Raw genomic sequence first — 18,993 nt, forward strand, 5'->3', positions numbered from 1 at the left:
AATATCTCAGTGATATCATGATATGCATCATGTCAGTCACTACAGGTACAAAAATATAAGAGTAAGATATGCTGAAGCATGTTTTATATGCTCATGAACTTCAAGAATCTGACCTACAAATGTATTAGAGCTTTGTAAAAGTAAATAATCAGGAGCGGCTGGATTTCAGACGCACTGAAGCTGCATAAATTACTTAAAATTAAAATGTCATGCATTAGTACCATATACAATTATTTGCAGCATTATGAGCATAGTATTGTTTGTATGTGTACTGTCAAATTGTATAATGTTAAATGCTGGAATACAGCAATACTAAGCAATATTCTGAGAAATTCTGAGATCCATTCTAGTGTTGGCATGATATCCTTTATTACTGCAAGAAACAATCATCTCATTGAGCTTACATTACCTTTGTCTGCATAAAGAGAGTAGACAGTACAGAAGCACCAATATTAGATGTTATTCTGAGCAGATAATCAACACAAGTTCACAGATTTGGTCAAAGCAGTATAGAGGAAGCATAGATTTCTCCAACCATCTTCATCAGGAAAAAATAAACATTCTTTAATGGGAGTCTTTACCGAAAGAAAGAAAAAGATGTTTCAATGCCCTTTATACAGTCTTAATATTATATATATATATATGTATGTATGTGTGTGTGTGTGTGTGTGTGTGTGTGTGTGTGTGTGTGGAGCTACTTCAGTAGACTAAAAGTTCACTTACCCGACTTTCAGATAGCTAAGACGAAAAGGCAGACAACCGCAGAACATTGACATCCCGGAACACTGACTTCACATTCAAGGTAATTAACCACTTGCCATCCTGAAAAAAATAGTAAAACCGAAGGAAAGTAAATCTACCCATGTGGAGGGCTTCGCACCCTCCACACACCCTAACTAAATATACCAACTCCGAGATCGCACTACCGTGGGGTAAGGAGCAAAGTTCAACAGGGTGGCCAAGCAGTTACTTACCTGGAGTGGGAAGTCTGTGTTCTGGGATGTCGGCCTTTTTGTCTCAGCTGTCTGAAAGTGGGGTAAGTGAACTTTCGGTCTACTTGAGTAGACCTATATATATATATATATATAAAATTTCAGTTACCATCACTGGCCCCCAATATGCAATCTTTGTGCACCCTCCCCCTTAATGTGCTTTGCTCTCCCCTTGGCTAACACTGTACAGGATTTTTCTGATTTTTGCAAAATATCTTTGCTTAATTTTGTTAAGTCGGGTGAAATGCAAATGTTTTGTTGAAATTAAAAACGTCCTCAATCTCTTCTGGTAATTGTGCAAAATCACTCCAGCCCAAACCACAAAATTCAAACTATGTACCATGCAGTAAAGCTTACAATCATTCAGCAGCCAGGGATGACTGATTTTTAGGGGCTGTTTAAAACTAGAGGCATAGTGTGTCTCAGCATCATAATGCTCCTGAACCAATAATATGTGCTACCAGAAAACAGAACCTGAAAATTAACTTCAGTTTGTCAACTTTGAACTGAGCTTGGTCATTAACACTGACATCAAAATGATCAAGGAAAAAAACTGAAAAGCCTGTTAAATTACTGATGATAAAATTACATGTTATAAATGTAGTACCAAAAAAGAAATCAGTCACATTTCATCTATGGAAATCACTCTATGTCCAGAGAAATCTTCTCTTGTATCCTTTTTTTCAACAAGATTCCATCTCCGATGACTGGCCAAGAAATAGAAGACTAAATAGTATTTTTGGCCAAAATATACAGCCAAAGATAACAATCTGAACAGGCTTTTCTCTGTGAGGTAAAGACAACTGTACCCCCATGCAGGTGACCTGGCCACATGCACCCTGTCTTAATAGAAACAACTCTAAGGTTGCAATACAAATACAAAAAGTAAAGTTGAAATACTCCTCCTAAGTTTCAGCATCAATTATCTTGTTTCTGCCAAAATAGTTACTTGGAGCTTTGATTGTTAAGGAGACAGCAACAGTTAGAGTTGCCTGTTGTTTTAGGGAAAAGTGGCCACTTCTCTTCAGTATCCATACAAACAACCTGGGTACCGCACCTCACTAGCCTCAGTTATACAATATGCCAACAGTCCAACACTTATTTATGCAGCATCTACCTTAGGTCACCTCAAGAACATAACACAGACATCCTTCTCAGAAACTGAACTATGGCTATCAAACCACCAGTTCATACTTAACCCAAATAAAACAAAACTTATGATCTTCCAACTTACAAAATCCTTTCTCCCTTCTAACCTCCTTCTCCATCACTGACAACAACAATACAATAATCAGTCCTGATTGACAAACAAAACGATAATCGAAAACAGCCTAAGATTTGACCTACATATATCACAAACTATTAAAAAGTTCACAATAAAATGGGCACCTTGTATAGAAACAAAAAATATGTAACTGGCACCACTAGGGTTGCTATTGCAAGAACACACCTCCTATCAACACTACTTTGTCTCCCCAATTCTCGTTAACCTTAAAAAGACAGAACTAGAAAAAATGGAAGCATGCTATAATAAAATATCCAAGTTTAACAGTGATGGTCCACACTACAACCACCATTCTCACACCTTAAAAAACTGTCCTGGTTAGAACTACCACAGCTACTATCCTACAACCAACTAACTATGGCACACAAATTTGTATACCATCCCGAAATTACCCCAACCCTGCTAAACATCCTTCAACCCCACACTACCAACCGTAGCTTATGTTCAGCAAATAAATCTCTTCTACAAGTGTCCAAATCCCATAATACTGCAGGCGACTCACTATTCTCACAAAAAGTAGTAAAAAACTGGAACTCACTCCCTCAATCCATTAGATCTGCATTCAATTTCAATCACTTCAGACATTCTCTAAAAAAGTTCCTAAATGACTCCTGGCTTTGCTCCTGCACCAGTCCAGGCTAAGTGACTACATAAATACCTGCACCAGTCCATGACTGGCTACATACCTGCTTATCCCTATACATCTCCCCTGACTACCTCTAACCGTTCAGCTCTTTATCTTGCCCATGTGTTGTTCAACTGCTACTAAGCTCCTAACATTCTTTTCTCAGCTGCTTCAAGATACTATGCCAGAGCTATACTGTCTACTATCTTCACATAATCTCCCTATCAAACCATAGAAATAATTTTTTATACTTGTGTAAAAAAAATAAATAAATAAATAACAAGCTGTAATATCTAAACTTGTATATTTTGAGTTGTTTGTTGTAGTACTAGATTATGTTTTGTTATATGTGAAGCTTCTCTCCCCAGGCCTCCTCTGAAAATGGGTCTGTATCCCAGTTGGACTTTCCCGGTAAACAAATGTAAAATAAAATAAATAAAGTGTTTGGAGATTGTTTCACTGCTGAAATTCCCAGTACACCAATATGTGCTCTCATATGGCTAGTAATTATTTGGAAATAACACGTTTAACTAAACAAATTGGTTTTGCCCTGCAGGAAGATAATACATTCATGCCACTAGAAGAAAATTCTTCTGCTTTCACTGTTGTACAAGTTTTATCCCAGACTGCAGTGTCGGCATCTGGGACTGTTTACTGTCCTTCTTGTTTGAGGGCTAGCTTGAGGGTGGGGTGTGTGTGTGTGTGTGTGTGTGTGTGTGTGTGTGTGTGTGTGTGTGTGTGTGTGTGCGCGCGCGCGCGTGTGTTTGGTGCGTGCATGTGTGTGGTGCATGCGTGTGTGTGTGTGTGTGTGTTACTCTTGTCAGTGCTGCACTGCTCCCTGGTGGACAGCAGTGGTAGTGTAGCTGCACGGTGCTACATTTAGCTGTGCCCTAGAGATGCCACAGACCTGCATGCATGATTAACACCTGAATGGGTGCATGGTACATTAGTTGTAGTCCAGGAAATAAGAATCAAAATAGGTAAAATCCTTGTAGCATTCCAGACCAGCCTGGTATGCGCGCGCACACACACACACACACACACACACACACACACACACACACACACACACACACACACACACACACACACAGTTACTTTCATATACTGATTGGAGCATTCATACACTGTAAACAGAAGATCATGGACACAGTCGGGTATGCAGAGAGAAATCAGGAAGTGTCCTGCACTGGTATGGGGCTAGGCAGAGAAAATAAAAATACATTTTTCTGTGGGTGTGTCTTATTCTGTAATACTCTGTCTCACCCCTCTTCAGTCAGAACATTTCTGTCTACTTCTTGACCTGTGATAACTTTACATCATCTTCAGTGCACCACGTGTGTCCCAGTCCTTCACTTTAGAATGCTCCTTTTGTGTTCATCCTCATCTTCAGAGTCAGTGAATGAGCTGGCATCTGTCTCAGAGACACTGTCCCCTTTCCTTATCTTAGACATGTCCTCTGAGCCATTGCCTCTATCCTTTTCAATTACTATTATTTAATGATAAATATATTTTTATTTTGTTATATTTTACTTGGGATGTCTGGTAAAGATCTAAGACTAGTGTTTTCAATCATTTATTTGAAATGTAAATTTTTACATTTAAAATCACTTTAATTGTGTTATTTTTGTTTTCATCCAGACTGCCATCTTATACTGCAATATCACTGTTCTCGTGAGAAACAGAACATATCATATCAATATTTACTATTTAATTTAACCTGAAAACAAAAATCCTTCTGACATCTTTTGACATTTCCAGACCACTTTAAGTACAGTCATAAGATGAGTGACCCTGAACACCCACAGATAGTTCACATCTCACTAAGAGTCCCTAAATGCACCAGGGCACCAGCGCTTCCTTCAATTTCAGCATTTGGCTACCTCAGAATATAAACTGGTGGCACTGACGCATGTGAATCCTGGTTACTGTAATTAGCAAACATTATTCCCTGCTAACACTGTTTATTTTATAGCAAGGAATAATCGTGAATTATGCTGACTCTCTGATATGGTGGATAAAATAGTTTATCTGCATTTGTTTACCAGGACGTCTACTGGGCCAGGGTGAGCCCATTTTCAGTAGAGACCCGGGAAGAAAAGCTCCAAAAACAAACATGATAAAGTTACAGAATCAAAATACAGAAATCAAGCAGTGATGGTACAGAACACTACATTACATAATAGGTGATGCACTAAAATAGATAATACTAGTTATACAGATGTTAGATTTTAAGTATACAAGCCAAACAAGAATACACTTGATGACATGGGATAGTAGCCAATGTGTGAACAATACAGTATTGCAGTAATTTCCATCTCATTTCCTGACAACACAAGTATGCAAATGAACCTGTTACACCATTGACCAGTCAGGATAGAGAGGGATCAAGTAACAGTGATGGCTTTTCTTCCCAAATGGAAGCAGATTGCGGAGAACTTATGGATACATGCATGCCACAAGAGAGGCAGAGAGGCATATGGTAGCATTATTGGTTGGAGCTAAAATGCTCCATGCAGAATAGCATTTTATACCAATAGAACATGCTCAGTATCTCATAGATGGGAAAACTAACAAATTGCATTTTACCCACCCCGAGCATTGAGGGATTCCTTAATAGTAGAACACGTGTAGGCATTGTTGCATGTTAAATGTCCCTTGCAGGGGAGAAACTGTCAACCTGCTCCCTAATTGAAAAGGAATACCTCAACAGTGGAACCATTCTGAGGTATTAATGTATACTAAGCCACCCTTACCCATGCAGAATGTAAAAGTCTGCTATCCCACCTCAATACAGAGAAGTTCCTCAGCCACTTTAGGGCATTAATGCCTGTTAAACCTCCCTTACATGGAGAGAAACTACCAAATTGCCCCCAGAATGTAAAATAATTCTTTAGGAGCAGAAAAGACAATGGTCATTACTTTAAGCCAAGCTTGTTTTTTACGGAGAGGACCTGGCACCCTGCCTCCTAAGCATGTAGTAATTATTCATGTGTAGAGCCACAGTGGCACATAAGGCCGTGTTCAGCCACAGAGAAGATCTAGCAAGCTGTCATCAGCCATGCAGGACTTCCATAGGACAAGAGCATGTTTGGGTCATTGATATGTAATTCACATCCCTAATAATGAAGAAACCGTGAATCTGCCTCCTCCACTTGGAACATGGGGAATACCCCACAGGAGCAAAGCAAGTGTAACCTTTCAGTGCATGCTTAATTTCCTTACAGGAGGCAGAAGCTGTAATAGGCTGTGACAGACTGTTTTTCCTGTACATGGGAATCTTTTATAAATAAAAGAAATCCAGTAACAGAATCCTGGGTGTGCGATCATTACAGGTGCTGTGGTCATGGCTATGTAGCATGTGAACTAGTGCTAAAAGCTTTATTCTATTACCAGATGATAACAAAAGGCCCGTATCAAGCAAGCATTTGTCAATGGTAGACTGACATTTGCTTATAGCACTAATTTGTCTAAGGGTACTGGCTTAATTCCAAGTCTAAGTTTTAGTCCAAAATTTTGAAGGTTATTAAAAGTGTAAGACTGTATTTCATAAATTAAAGATGCCCTCAGAAGTGTGGCAATTTCTCAACATATATATAAATATGTGTATATTTTTTGCTTCTTATCTTCAATAGGAGCTTTTATGGCCCGTCCTCGTGAAAAAGAAATACTAAAAATGTTTGCACCTTATTCTAAGGGCGAGTTTAGACTGCAAAGAAGAAATTTATTTCCATTTGAAATTAAAATAATAAGTTTAAATCTGAAAAATATCAGCTATTGCATACCTTATGTGTGAGGAAACAGCAGTATTGTTTCATTTCAATACCAGAAAAGATAATGACAGTTCCCTTATTATGTTATATATCTTTTATTCATTTTGGGATCTCAGGATTTTGGTTTGCTGTACACAAATGACTAGCCCTACTAAAGCTGGAAACAACAGGTACTGCAGTATCTCCTAAACTAAGCAGAAAGAGGTACTGTTGTGTCTGTCTCTATGCATTGCTATGCCAATTAATTGAAATAGCAGATATCACCTTGTCTTTTTAATATACTGAAGCTATCTCAAATGTTTCATGTAAATCCGCTTGGCTGTCATAACATTTCTGTGATAGCCCCCTCCCCCATCTCATAGAGTAATGCAGAGAAAAACACACATACAAGCACACCTTCTATATTACAGCCAGCCACAGTGAAGAAGTTATTGATTTCTAATGTTGTTAGATATATTAAACCTGACAATGCAGCTTTCCTGGATGTCATAATATTGATCTAAATCAGTATTTTAGTTCGACACACGCATACACACGCGCGCACACACACACACACACACACACACACACACACACACACACACTCTCTCATACGCTGCCTTTCTCACAGAGATACAAGCACCAGAAATTAAAGATTTTCAGTGCATCTTGTAAAATAACTCATTACCATGATATTGCTTCATCTGACAAGAAAAGGAATGATTTATGTTTCACACTGCACTGCCTGACAGCATTCTTGCTGCTTTACATGTCTAATAATTACTTTATATATTTCTGTAACTAAATAGAATGCAATTGTCCTCAATATTTAGTCTTCTCTTGTGCGTATTTCAGAGTAATTATATTACATATTTTTATTTTGTTTATCCTGAAATTCTTGTTCAAATAACACAGAAATCACCTGACATATTGACTTCATTTTGGCTGAACCTTTTACAAATGATTGCTTTTACAGCAATGCTGCTAAAGCCAAAATGAGAAAACAGGCTTTGCAAAAAAATAAAAAAAGGCAAATTGAGCTCATTCATCCTGTTGAATATAAGGCCCCTCCTGGGCAGTGAGAAGCACAAATTTGCTCTTGCTTTGAGATATAGTGTTATAAGCTGCAATGGTGCATAGCTTCTTGCATAGGGAGGGGCATTGACCCCGCCTGCAGAATCTACAGTTCATTGTGACTTTCTGAAAGTGTGTGTGTCCACATGTGTACGCGCGCACATTGCGTGTGCGTGCATGTGTGTGTTTTGGCAAATTACTGCTTTTAAAAGTGGGGTTTGCCAATATCATTCACTCAGTCAGTCAATTTGATTTCAGCAAATTGCCATGGTGTGTCCTGTTGTTGATCAGGTGAATTAATTATTCATTTTCTATAAGAATGCCATAAAGTAAACAAGAACACACAACACATGAAGTACATAGCTGAGAGTAGCTAATGCAATTACAATGAAAACATATAGGTATAGAAAATTTCCATTATAGTAACATAACTGCACTGAAACAAAAATAAACATTTCACTCTCTTTTAAAAAAAATTATTTTATACACGTCTCTTGATCATGTCAACAGCCATAGTACCTGTGCAGTATGCAGTGTGATTGATGGTGAAGGTATAAAATACCTTGCCAAGGTAAAAAAAACATTTTGGCTTCTATAGTGAAACAGCACTGTCACATTTGTAAAGTGCTCTAAAAAAATGTGCATGCTTCAAGAGAAAATGGTGCTAAAAATATAACACAATGTGGGTATATTCTCTGCATTATCAATTAAATGGGTTTTTGTTTTAGTGTTTTTCACAGTTTTTTTCAAATGAATTTTAACATTCTTTCTCAGACCAGTTTTATTAATGTGAAAATGGTTGTTCTGGCAAAAATGATTGCGCTGAGTCTACGCTAATTTGCAGTTTCTTTTTGCATGAAAAACAAAGTCATCTTTGCATGGATCTAAAAAACGGCACATCGCATTATTGAGGTGACTGTAAGAAATGTCTGTACGGTAAAATTTTTGTAATCAACTTGAAAATCACCAGAGCTGTGTTCATTAAACTAAAGAAGGCTCTCAGCTTTAATAGTTTATTAGTAGTCCTGCGCCTGCACCAAACCATCTTCCTTAGGCAAAAAGGAACATCCAAAGCGCTGTCTCTTTGATGTCATCTCCCAAAAATTACACCTCCTGGAATGCTTTTATTGTGTGTATGTGTTTGTGCCCGTGAGTGTGTGTGCATGTGTGTGTGTGCGCGCACATGTAAAATGTTCAATCTTCAGTGTGCATGGATCACACTAAGAGCCTTTTAGAGACTTTCAAGGAGTTTGTTACCAATTAAAAGTGAACCACACACCCTCTTATCAAACCATTTGTCAACACTTGACTTAAAGACTGCAGTGAATCTGCTTTCCTTGCAATTAGGGAAAGCATATTGCATAGCCTTCCTACTCTACTATGAAAATCCTTCCACCCATCTATAGTCGTGCTGGTTGGGACAATCACAATGACATGCTCCATGTTTTTTTCTGGTGTCCAAAGTATAATTTCAAAATTTGATTCCCATGGCAGCTGTCAGGGCTATATCTTTTTACATTTATATATTAAGGTAAGATCACCCCTGTCAGTCTGCAGCTAAGTGAAAAAAGGCATAGCCACTTACTCTTGAGTTTGTAACTCAAAGATTTAACATGCATAGTCTGTTTGGTAAACAAGATCTTTACACTTTCCAGTTTCTTAATCTGAATGCAGGAGTAACTGCTGATTGAAATACAGTGCTCTATAACTGGTCTAATAACAGTTTTAAACAGAGGTGTGAGAACCATTACATTCTTAACAATAACATGTGCAGAATACCACTAGTGGTAGAGTAACAATTTCTTATACCTAATGATACATTAGTTTCAGACTTAAAGGATTTGTTAATAATTACTTTAAGATCCCTAACTGTATTAGTTTTCCTCCAAAGAACATTGTGTATAGCACAGGGATAACAAGGGTTGTTTAATCCAAAGAGGATGATTTTTTTTTGTTTTAATTTTACGGCCTTAAATACCATGTTCTTCAATGATACTCATACATAATGTGTGTCTAAATACTCATGTAGCACCCTGTGGTCACTGATGTTAGCTCCAGTAGTCCCTATCTTTGTGTCATAAGAAAATTTACTCATCCAGATATTACTGGCAACAGGAAAGTCTGCCGTAAAGACAGAGAACAGTACAGGTCCCAAAACCGAATCCTGAGACACCCCCAATGAAACCACATTAACCCTGGAAGTTGCTTCAGATATTTTAACACTGAGTTACCCAGAAATATTCTAACTTTTTTGCAAAGTCGGTCATATGAAGTCAGTATGAAGTTTGACTTTTTGAATAGTCTATCTACTGAAGAGGACCCATATATATATATATATATATATATATATATATATATATATCAACACACATTATATATGCACATGTACGCAGTGATACACACACACATACAGTGTGTGTGTGTGTATATGTGTACATATATATATCTATATATATATATATATATATAAATGTATGTATACATACACACACACACACACACACACACACACACACATAAATAAATAAATATATATATATATATATATATATATATATAGATATATAGCTATAGCTATATATATAGATATAGATATCGATATAGATATATGTATGGGTCCCCTTCAGAAGCTCAACTTTTCAGAACATTGAACCTGATATGGCCAAGACCATATGATCAACTTTCCAAAATGTCAAAGCTTCTGAATGGGGATCATGGTACAGTGGGGATTGGAGAATTTATACTTTTCCCCAATGTAGTGCGATCTCGGACTTGGTATGTCTAATATGCAGAGGTTGTGGGGGGTGCAAGAGGGGGCTTGCCTCCCTTGCAAAAACATAGATTTATGCTGTTTTCTGAAGTTCAACTTTCCAAAAAGTTAATCATATGGTCTCAACCATATGAAATTTGACTTTTTGAAAAGTCAAGCTTTTGAATGGGATAATTATATATATTTATATGTATAGGCATTCATATATATATATATATATATATATATATATATATATATATGGGTTCAGATTATTGAATTACCAAAAACTCGAAACCCATATGGTTGAGTCCATATGATTGAGTTTTCGGAAACTCAAAAATCTAAAGTGTATAAAGAAAAGCACACAAAACATAAAGCAATGTTTCTACAGAGGGGCAAGACCCCCTGCAACCCACCACCATCTACTACTTAGATATGCGAACTCCGAGATTGCACTACAGCGAGGACATGGGAAGCCTCCCGTTCTGTGCTTCTGCATACAGCGCGGAATGAGAGATTTCCCTTTTCTTCGCTGTAGTGCGATCTCGGAGTTGGTATATTTAAGTGGGGGGGAGTGCAGGGGGACTCCCCCCCCCCCCTGCAGAAATGTTTTTATGTTTTGTGTGTTTTTTTTATGCATTTTAGATTTTCGAGTGTCCAAAAACTCGATCAGATGGTCTCTACCATATGGGTTTCGAGTGTTTGGTAATTCGATAATCTAAAGTTAATCCATATCTATATAGATATATATATATATATATATATATATATATATATATATATATATATATATATAAAATATATACACATGCAAACTGTACAGGAACACTCATGTTCAGACAGGCAGACAGACACACAGACACATACATGCACACATGCACATGTATGCACTCATGCATGCATGGATGCACACACACACACACTCACATGTGCATACACATTCTCAAATACGAAAAGACAGTTTGACAAACATTGTACATACAAGCACACCTCTGACTCTAGTGTGTATACATCCATACCTGTGTGTGTGTGTTTGTGTGTATGTTTGCTATTGCTTTACTACTACAGAATTTATCCTGATAGTAGTAGCAATTATTATATAATTTTTGCATTCTGTACATTGCGTTATGTTTGAAGTACAATGAGAAATCATCTAATATTTGAAATAATAAGCACCAGTCAATACATTCAGTTAATGAGTATGTATAGAGTAACTGAGTGATCTGTTAAGGCTATCAAACTTCAGATCTCTTGTCACTGTTTCAGTCAAAGCAGTTAGGCAAAGAACAGGCTGAAATCCTCTTAGTTTTTCTGACCAAAGAAGGATATAGTGTGTATATACTTGTTCTTTCCTAAGAAGAATTGAAATTATTGTGCCTGGGTAGATAAAACAAGATCTGCCTTAATGTCTATCATTCCTTGAGCTGTCTAAGTATTAATGGGTGCCCCCTAGTACCGAGGAAATAGTGATATGCTCATAGGCGATTACTAGGCTAACAGGTTAAGACCCCTTACAAAGCCTAGCCAGTAGAATTTGATTTTGCTCGTAACGTGGACCCTAGGAGCAAGAGGATGCCATGGACTTGTGCCTGTGCATTGAATACCTTACAGATTGCCCCCGTCCATAAGGGACATTGGCACTGCCCAGGTGTGAATTAGTGATTCCCCATCCATTGATCCAAACTGTATTTGAAGAGGCCCAGGGAAGGGCTGTACATATTGTGAATAGGAAGCCTGTTCCAAAGATGGGGCAAACTCTGAGACAAACATCTAGTCCCCTGAGGTGTCTTAAGTATTGAAAAGTACCATCTAAAACCAGGGACATGTGTATGATTTCTGGAATTATGTTAACTTTGAGAATGTAGACCAATTCTCAGAAGTGTAATCCTACCATAACCACTCTGTGCATGTTTTTGTACACTTTACCTTTTCAATATTGTGGAAAAAAAAAAACTCCTGGAATGAAGAACCTACATAAAAAAATAGTCAACCAGGTTATTCAAAAAAAAATGTAATAAAATAAGCTATGATAAATATGCCAAGAGCTACTCTTTTCTCAATGCATCATATCTTTCTGACTTTACTCTTGTTTAGTTATACTGATGACATATTGCATAGCTTTCCTTGTAACATTTTAAACTTTTCATTACTGCTAAGACCATCGTTTGAAGTACTGCAGTTCAAGTCCAGCTCTCCAATGTATATTTGATTCTATCATTTTTCAGCCTTGTATTATTTTCTTCTGAATTAGCTTTTTATATAGTATCGTCTCATGTTATCCCTAATGTGCTCTAATTTAATGTATTTTTTGTGTAAGTTTAATTATTATCATTATATGACCATTTATGTTTTTGAAAAAATTTCCCTGGACCATGGCTGGAAAGTGTATACCCATATTATCCACCTATCCCTGTGCACAAATGAAAATAAATGTATATTAATTATTATTTATTTTATTTATTTTTTATTTTACATTTGTTGATCGGGATAGTCCGACTGGATATATGTCCATTTTCAGCAGAGGCCCAGGGAGAAAAGCTCCACATACCAAAAAAGAGACATCACTGAGTGATAAACTCAGGCAGACATGTTTGGAAAAATATAGACAAAGAATACAGGCAGATATCAGTATACACAATGTGCAAACACATCTGATTGGCAAAGGCATATCAGAAAATGTGAACATAAAATACAATCAGATCTCATAATTCACAATGCTTAGATGTTCAAATGCTATGAGGCATAGATACTTGGCTAAACAGCAGGTTGGGTACCAAGACATGTATTAGTGAAGTTGTTAGGTTTAGAACAAGAGCACAGCCAATGAGATGTGAGGTATTTTTTGAGTTCTCTTTTAAGTAGGGGTAGTGAGGTTTCCTTGGTTTTAATTAATATTAATCAAGATATATATATATATATATATATATATATATATATATATATATATATATATATATACACACATACATACATACACATCTATACATCAGGGTAGCTATTAAAGATTAAATATGCCATTTGGGTAGCCATTTGCTCACATCCCTTGAAAAGAAAAGCCCCAAAACTGAAAACTGTCAAAGAAAAAAATTCTTTATTTTCTTAGAAGCTATTCCGGAAAATCAAATAGTATTTCTCCTGGGGAAAAGAGCTCTAACAATATCTATGACAGTATTTGTCATGTCCACAACATTAGAGAAAAATGTTAGAGGAAATGCATTTTTGCCCCTCTGTCAGTATTTTAAATAACTAAAAGAAGCTAACTAAAACTTACAATCCGGAAAAGGCATTTTGTGCTTGTTAAAATTATTCTGAGCCCTTCCAAGCATGGTCTGAAGCACACATTTCAGGGAACTATTGCTATTTTATAAAATTAGTGATGCATGGCTTGGTATAACCAGTGTCTCAGTCAAGCTGTTCAAACAGCCAGTGTGAAACGCTTTGCTATGGTTTCCGGATTAAGTTTAGAAATCCCTGTGAAGAAAACTGCTGCATAAAACAAAAAAAGGCCTGTGTATCACTTGGGCTTCCCAGAACCTGTGCTGCTTCTGTGAGTTTCATCATTCAAGAGCCACTTCTGGTAAAGTAATATGGCAGATATGACAAGGGTGGGGGGACAACTTGGCATACATGCTGCTTCCAGGTGTTGTACATTGTTGTGTTGTTTACTGGAACACTTGTGTTTCTAATTACAGAAGTCATTGCATACGTAACAGGAACGGATTTTCATTATTGTAACAGCTTGCCTGTGACACTTGATAGCATTTCATGTCAGATTCATAACATTTCTTTTTATCCTCATTACTCCTGTTCCTCGGCAGATTTAGAAAATATCTTCTTGTTCTTGTTACTTTATTCATCTTCTGTTGTGTCAGCAATGTGCTGCTATTAACGGAAGCCTTGGAAACAGGAGGAGGTGATAAGATGCCACAGACTGCATCACCGGGGGCCTTTTGGCTAGATGCAATCTGTACGATTGTTAATGGAGTATGTTCTGATGTGAGTACTGATTGGCTTGTGTTCTAACATTGTCACATAACCATAAACAAGCCTGCATTTATCCCTCCAGAAATCCTAGGGATCATAATGTTTGATGTCAGTAGATGGCTATGGAGGGGGAATCCCTGATGTACCTGCATACCATAAATCAGACAGCTTTAATAATTTAGACAGTGACTAAGTGGTTACAACTAGTCTTAAACAGAAACAGGTTTACATACATGGGGCATCTCCATTAAATTGTCTCACTGGCTGATCCAGCTCTGTGCTAGCATCCAACAGTGAACTGTGGGACAGTGTGGAGGTACCGCTGCCTATGAGGGAGACCAGGGCTCCTCTGTCTCTGTCGAAGGTGGTACACTCGATGGCCCCCAACCCATTGAACTACCTTCATGTGCCAGGAGTTCAACTCTTTGTTGGACAGTACATATGAGATCATTGGCCTGTGGTGCACCATATCATACCTGCAGTTGTGAACACAGACCACATTGACATCTGCCATAACATTGTCTCAGGCATGGTCCTGGTAGGCCTAGTCAGCTGCATGCAGGCCAAAGAATCGTTATCCATGGAGATGGAGGGCCTGGAATAGCACCACATTCTCCAGTACTACTGGCAGAAGGACTGTAAACTGAAAGGCATAATAATGTGGCAAGACTGTTGCACTGGGGAGTGTGCAAACATTATAATACTAAAGTAGTTGAAAAACACTGGAAACATGAGCCACAAAGCATCGTAGAAAATGATGAAGTTTACATCACATGGGATTATCCATTACCAACAGTTCAAAAGATAGATGCTAGAAAACCAGATATAGTAGTCCATGAAAAGAAGACAAAAGTAGCATTGCTCATTGAAATCGCCACACCCAGTGACTACAGCGTCTTGCATACAGAGAGACAAAAAGTAATAAAATAACAGGATTTGCAGGCAGAAATGAGAGCAATGTGGAAGAAAGATACCCAGACAGTCCTAACAGTAGTAGGAACAATGAGTCTTATAACAAAGGATCTACAGTCGTGTTGAGATATGTTACAAATACATGTAACTCCTTACGAATTTCAGGAGGAGTCATTACTGGGCACATTGCAGGTGCTGTGAAGAACACATCTGGCTGACATCAAACATTGAAATGATACTAATTTCATGAAGTTTAATCGTACTTTGACTTAGGAATGAGGTCCATTCCCATCATGGTGTTAGAAACCCAAAAAATTTGGAGAAATTAATAAAAGAGTACATTGGCTTATGGGAGGATTCTTGGCAGAAGTCCACAGTGTGATCCTGCTTTTAGGCATCACTGTGTAGGTATGGAAAACAGGAGAATTACCAGCCTTGTTCCAGCATGTCCCTGCAGAATCCTTACACCACCAGTCTCCCCCTCAACATATAGTAGGTTGTTTGTGTGCATGACAGATTTGTATCCACACTCTTTAGTTACTGTCAAGCAGATAGCTTTACTGAGCACAGATTCCCCCACAAAATAATACCTATACCATTACAAATGATCACTGTGACAGTATTGTTTTTGTCAGGGTTAAAATGGTTTTGCAAACCACACATGCATAATGTATCCAACAGTCAACTTGATATACTAACAGTGGTATTAGAATCCCAGCCGAAAGGTGCTCTGAGTTTGTGTTGATGAGTGTGCTTCAGACCATCCAAGTGTTTTATCTTTGCAATGCCCCTCTTAGTACACCTTTCCAGTACACTTACAAATACTGACAAATCTATTTCTTACTATTTCAGCAGATTCAGTAACAGTATAAAGCAGCCTATCTTGAGAAGATTGCATTGTAACATGTAACACATTCTTTGTACAAGCAGAGCTTTAGATTTGTTTGACCATTTCCTCTGTCTCTCAGGTATGGCATAGTTTTTAAATGGGCTGCTATACAGTTACTTCTTTTGTACGGTGAGGCTCTGTGCATGCCATTGCACTTATATTGTACCAGTTCAACTGTCTGGGCATGATGATTATGCTAATTAAGTCTCAATTATTATTGTTTTTGAATCACTCAATTTGCATGATGAGCACACCTGTGCAGTAACTGAGACCTGGTTCAAGGCTCCAGAGAGCACCCTTGCAATACCAGGCTACAACTCTTAACACACTTTTAAACCACCAAACCAGGACCGAAACACTAAAGGTGGAGGAGTGTCCATATTCACCAAGGATATTCACACCACCAGGCTAGTTGCCCAACACAATGTGTCTGAAATTCTCCAGGCGCAACTAACACTAGGTAAGACAGCAATCCAAATTGTAGCTTGCTACAGATCCCCCACCATGCCCCAAGATTCTCACTGCACATTTCTAAACATACTGGAAAATATTAAGATACAACAAAACACCCTAATACTGGGTGATTTCAACTACCCTGCCATTAACTGGGAAAACTACTCGTGTACCAACACCTTTGCCCAATGGTTCTTGGAATTCATAAATTCCAATGCCCTGGATCAACTAATCCATTGTCCCACCAGGGGCTCCAGTATCCTAGACCTGGGCAATACCAACATGGGAAATTGATGCTCCACACCTATGGTCATCCCCTCATTGGTCAGGTCTGACCATAAGCTAATCACCCTTGACATCCATATCCCTTCCCAACCCCCCAGTAAGGAAACCTCCATAAAAAACTTCTCCAAAGCCTACTTCATGCTATTCAAGTCAGAAGTGACAAACTTCATAACACCCATGCAGACAGGAACTGAAAGTTTGACTGCTGAATCCTACACTAAGGCACTGTATGAGCACATCCACTCATGCATGAATCGTGCCATCCCAAATAGAGCCAAGATGCTCTCCTCCAAAAAAAGGAAGCCAATCTGGTGGTCCCCTGCCATAAACAAACTTTACAACAAAAGGAAGAAACTGTTGCAGAAAAGAGGAAAATCCCAGGATGTAAAAAACTCCCTTACCAGCCTCAGTAAGAAGCTGAGATCCCTCATAAAATCCTCCAAAGCTAGTTATGAAAATAAAATTGCCAAAGATTCCAAAGACAACCACAAGGCATTCTATAGCTATGTCAAGAACCTAAATGGCAATGCTCAGATCTGCTCTGAGCTACAACAGAATGGCATTAAATATACTTATCCCAAGGATATTGCCAATATCCTGGCAGATCGATTCAGTGTCTCACCCCCTAAAGGGCCCATCTCACTACCGAAAGATTGCCAAATTCTGGTAATAATGGCCACGCACTCTCCAAAGCTAAGAATACAGCATCCTTGGGACCAGACAATATCCCGGGCTGTGTACTACATGAACTACAAAATGAACTGGCATGTCACCTAAGTGTCATGTTTAATCATAGCCTAATTTCAGGCTTTGTGCCCACTGAGTGGCGCACAGCTACAGTTATCCCACTCCACAAGGAGGGATCCATCTTGGATCTAGGGAACTACCACCCCATCAGTCTGACGAGTCTGATCTGCAAGTCCATGGAACATATTATCATGGAACTTATAAACAAATACATCGGCAACCTTCAAACACTGGACCCCACGCAGTTTGGGTTTGTGAAGGGCTGATCTTGTCTCCTGAACCTGATTGACTTCTTCGAATCAGTCTCCAGAGCTGTGGATGAGGGAAGGTGGTCCACACAGCCTATCTGGACCTCTCCAAGGCCTTCAACACCATCCACCACTCTGGAATCATAGATAAACTTACTAAGCTGTGCTTTAATCCCTATGTCACTCGATGGGGTGCCAACTGGCTTACTGACAGAACCCACACTGTAAAAGTAGCCAACTCCAAATCCAGCTCCAGACAAGTGAAAAGTGGAGGACCTCAGGGTTCAGTCCTGGGACCGTTCTTGTTTGGCATCTACTTCTCTGAAGTACAGGCCAACACTAAGGGACTCTGGCTAACAAGGTTCGCAGATGACTGCAAACTGGGAGCCATTATTGATTCCGCAAATGATGTGGCTATTCTACAAAAGGGCCTTACAGAAACAGATGCTTGGTGCTAGAGCCATGGGCTCAAGCTCAATGCCAAGAAATGTATAGTTATCCCCTTTGGGTAAAAACTTGTACCCATGAATTACCACATAGGTGGCAGTACACTAAACACTGAAAGTTTGATAAGAGACTTAGGGACAAAGGTGGACAGTGGTCTTACCTTCGATAACCACATCGCCACAACAGTCAGGAAATCCTTCTATGTGGCACACCTCATCACTAAGGGCTTTTCATCCAGAAAAAAGGAGGTCATTGTTCCACTGTACTCATCCCTCATTAGACCCATTATAGAATACAATGCCCCATTTGGTATGTGCCTCTCAAGACATCTGCAACAACTGGAAAGGCCGCAGAAATACCTCACTAAAAGAATCACAGGCCTAAAGCAGATGCCCTATGCTGACCATCTAAAAAAACTCCAGCTATACTCTGTCACATATCATCTACTCAGAGGCAATGTCTGCTTAACATACAAGGCCATGTCAAACCCAGAGCTGTTGGACATGCTACACTTAAAGAAATCCCAATTCCTCAGAGCCACACGCTCC

The sequence above is a fragment of the Protopterus annectens genome, chromosome 16.part0 (genome assembly GCF_019279795.1).
Source record: "Protopterus annectens isolate FY-2018-M chromosome 16.part0, PAN1.0, whole genome shotgun sequence".
In the NCBI taxonomy this organism is placed as follows: domain Eukaryota; kingdom Metazoa; phylum Chordata; order Ceratodontiformes; family Protopteridae; genus Protopterus; species Protopterus annectens.